Below are 4,584 nucleotides of genomic sequence, written 5' to 3' on the forward strand. Positions count from 1 at the left end.
GTATCGAGGATACCGAGTTGTGTATATTCGTGATGTTGTGCGAGAGTCGTGGGTAAAGATCAAGCTCCTTGTGGTCATTTACTGATCGCTGCGGTATTGTTTATACCAAGCTTGATTTGATCCTGAGATGATCGTGTGATGTCCGAGGTTGGTAAGTGATGCATGTGTTGGTTACGATGTAACCCGAGCAGAACAAGTGGTGCATATAGTGTTATCATGTTGCATGCTAGTATTGTCGGATTAATATGTTCATGTTGTGATAGCTGTATCATGTTTATGTTGGTCATGCCATGTTATTTTGATAATCTCATGATAATTCCTGTTTCACCTGTAATTGCCATGATGTTGTCTGTCTTGAATGCTTCTGGTTATTGTGAGCTTGCAAGTACATTCAATGTACTGACATGGCGTGTCATGCCAGTTTGCAGGTCATGCCGGATTTGATTGCTTGCTTGTCGTGGTTTCCGTTCGTGCGAGCTAGGATAAGCGTTCCAGCCAGAGTCCCTGTGGAGTGAAGTTCACCACCGTCATCGTTGTTCCGCTACTAGAGTTATTCCACTACTTCGAGTTGTTCTGCTGCTTGCATAGAGCAACTGAGGATGGCGTAGTGTCGCTGTACCGATGTTATTCATTGTAATATCGGAGACCTTGTATTCATATTCGTGTAATAATAGAAGGTTGGTTTGTTCTATGCTAAGCAGTGTCGTATTCCAGAAGACTTCATCTTGATCGCTGGGCTTGAATACGGGGCGTTCCGGTTTTCTCTGAGTCGGGGTGCCACATGGTGATAGTCATTTCTAAGGTCAATTTTTGAAAATACCTTTGCTCCTTGAAGCTGGTCCAATAAATCTTGAATGACAGGTATAGGATATTTGTTTTTAATAGTAATAGCATTCAACTTTCTGTAGTCAGTACACAGCCTCCATGCCCCATCTTTCTTCCTGACCAAGAGTACAGGAGAGGAAAAAGGACTGGTGATGGGCCTGATAATTCCATTTTTTAGCAGCTCCAAGATGATTTTCTCTAGAATTTCTTTTTGGTGTTGAGGAATTCTGTAGGGTCTTTGGTTCACTACCTTGGCTCCATCCACTAAAGGAATTCTGTGATCACAGGGCCTGCTTGGTGGAAGCTCAGTAGGTTCCTCATTGTAACGCCCTCGATGCGGCTGTAGCTCCCACGTGTCGAGGCACGACTTAGAGGCATAACCGCATTGAAAGCAATGTCGCAAGTCAGGCAATCATTACAACATCCCATGTAATATATAATAAAAGGGGGAGATAACATAGTTGGCTTACACTCGCCACGTCACATCAAAGTACATAAATAACATCCATCAAACAAATCACTCATGGCCCGACTACGGTGCCAAAATAGAAAAGACCCCCAACATGCGACAAGGTCCTGAATCGATAACCCCAACTAGGCACCACTACTGATCATCTGGAAAGGACACGTAGTATCGCTGAGAGTCCTCGTCGAACTCCCACCTGAGCTCGTAATCGTCAACTGGAGCAGAATCACCTGGACCTGCATCTGGAGTTGTAGTATCTGTGAGCCACAGGGACTCGGCAATCTCACACCCACGCGATCAAGACTATTTAAGCTCATAGGAATGGACAAGGCAAATATATGTGGAGCTGCAGCAAGCGACTAGCATATGTGGTGGCTAACTTATACGCAAAAGAGAGCGAGAAGAGAAGGCGAAGCACGAGCGAGAAGCTAAAGGAACATCCTGCGCAAGCATAACTCCAACATCGTGTCCACTTCCCGGACTCCGCCGAGAAGGGGCCATCACGGTAACACACACGGTTGTTTCGTTTTAATTAAGTTTAATTAAAGTTATCTACAACCGGACATTAACAAATCCCATCTGCCCATAACCGCGGGCACGGCTTTCGAAAGATCTATCCCTGCAGGGGGGTCCCAACTTAGCCCATAACAAGCTCTCACGGTCAACGAAGGAATAGACCTCCACCCAAGACACACCGATCAGACTCGGTATCTCGGTACAACAAGATGAATCGACAGGTTAAAACAAGTCCAGCAACACCGCCCGAATGTGCCGACAAATCCCGATAGGAGCTGCACATATCTCTTTCTCAGGGCACACTCAGATGAGCAATCCGTACAACTAAAACCAAACCTTGAGTTTCCCCGAGGTGGCGCTGCACAGGGCTCTAGTTCGGACCAACACTCAGAGGAGCACTGGCCCGTGGGGGGGCTAAAATAAGATGACCCTCGGGCTCCGGAAACCCAAGGGAAAAGGGGCTAGGTGGCAAATGGTAAAACCAATGTTGGGCATTGCTGGAAAAGCTTTAATCAAGGCGAACTATCAAGGGGTTCCCATTATAGCCCAACCGCGTAAGGGACGCACAATCCGGGAACATAACACCGGTATGACGGAAACTAGGGCGGCAAGAGTGGAACAAAACACTAGGCGAGAGGCCGAGCCTTCCACCCTTTACCAAGTATATAGATGCATTAAGATAACATAGCAATATAATGATATCCCAACAAGAATATAAATGTTCCAACAAGGAACGGCTCCAATCTTCACCTGCAACTAACAACGCTATAAGAAGGGCTGAGCAAAGCGGTAACATAGCCAATCAACGGTTTGCTAGGACAATGGTGGGTTAGAGGTTCAACATGGCAATTGGGAGGCTGACAAGCAAAAGGTAGGCATCGTAGCAGTGGCAAAGCAAAAGAGCGAGCAAACTAGCATAGCAAAGATAGTAGTGATTTCGAGGGTATGATCATCTTGCCTGCACAGTTGTCAGAGTTGACTGGGTCCTCACAAGCAAACTCAACGGGCTCCTCGGTAGCAAACTCGTCTCCCGGCTCTACCCAACAAGACAAACAAGCAACAAGGATACAATCAACCACGGGCAAGACCAAGCAATATGATGAAGTGACGATATGCTATGCGGGATGCGATGCAAGATTCAAAATGCAAGATATGACAGGAAATGCATGAACCTGGCATCAACTTGGAAAACCAAGTGTGCCACTGGATAGAGGGGATGAAATCGCTTGAAAACGATATAAAGATCATTGGAATCGGAGTTACGGTTTGGAAATGGCAAGCGTTTTAAGATATGACACCGGTATGCGATTTACAGCAAGTAGGCATCTAAATGCAACGAAATGAACATGCTACAGCCACCAAACATGAAAACAAAATACATGGAAGTGATGTACACAAGATGGTTGACAAAACACTAGCACTGAGCCATAGGCAAATTCATCCATTAAGAGGTTCAAACAAGCATGGCTAAAACGCAAATGCAAAACAGATTTCAGACTTAGTGAAATTAACACTAGTCTGAAATTTCAGATCACGAAGCTCTCTTCGGAGCAGCAAAACAACATGATAGAAAACCTGAACATGATAAGTAAGAACATGGCATGGAGCTACTCAACAAGCTTAATAAAACACCCAAAGTGACCTGGGGCCAAAAGGGTTCACAAAATACTCTACCGAGCTCACGAACATCGCTCGAACACAATCAGTTTTCAGACTTAGTGAAAACTGAGACATGCTGAAATTTAACTCACGAAGGCATGTAAACGAGCTCGATGCACTCCCTACGGTGCAAGTCATGGCAAGGAAGGCATATAACCAGCAAGAAGGCACAAAGTGCTAGCTACACATGGCAAGAACAAAGGCATAGCATGCATGGAACACTAACGGTAGCATCGGCGAAATCGCAAACAAGTTGACGATCTGCCCAGATTAACAACGAAGCAAAAGTTGAGCTCGATTGTGTCAACCTAGAGCACTCCACATATGCCAACAAGGACATGGATGGATAGAGCATAACTTAAATATTAAAACTCCCTTACTGATCATCCTCAAAAGAGGCACGGATCGCTAGGAAACAAGCTGGACATATAGCATCATGAACTAAAATATCCCAGACTTAGTGAAAATCACTAAGTCCCTGAAATCTGCGTTCTCAGGTACCTCTCTTCGCAAGCTTGCACAAGACAACACACACATCCTAAAAATGCATGGGTGGCACCTCTGGAAAGAAGACAAAATGCTTCACAAATCATCCCAAAGGGGCACAGGCATATCATGCACGAATTAAATATAGCAAAAATGACAAAAGTGCATGATGAACTAACGGATCTGCAGTTTAACTCACGAAGCCTCCTTCTAACAGCATTTTGGGTATCAAGATGACCTCAAATGCAAATGACGCAATGGAATGAAATGATGTACATGTCGAGACGAAGATTTTGATATATCATATGCCCAAAACGGAGCTACGGTTGCGGAGATACAAGCAGTCAAAGAATGCATAAAAATTAGAGGGAGAGGAAAAAAGTCAACCCTAGAATTTCGGATCTGAGATCCAGATCGGGGCACTGTTCACCGACGCGGAAACCGAGGTCCGCCGGGCTCTCGCCGGAGCTCACCGGAGGGAGACGCGAGGCGGCGCCGGGGAGGTTGGAGGAGGCCGGGCCGACCGGAGTCGGTCGCCGGAGCAGCGGGCGAGGGCGGCGGCGCTCGGCGGCGCCCTCGGCGGCGCGGGGCGGCGAGGAGGCCGGCGGCCGGAGCGGCGAGCGGTGGCGGGG

The sequence above is a fragment of the Triticum aestivum genome, chromosome 4B (genome assembly GCF_018294505.1).
Source record: "Triticum aestivum cultivar Chinese Spring chromosome 4B, IWGSC CS RefSeq v2.1, whole genome shotgun sequence".
NCBI classification, from domain to species: Eukaryota; Viridiplantae; Streptophyta; class Magnoliopsida; order Poales; family Poaceae; genus Triticum; species Triticum aestivum.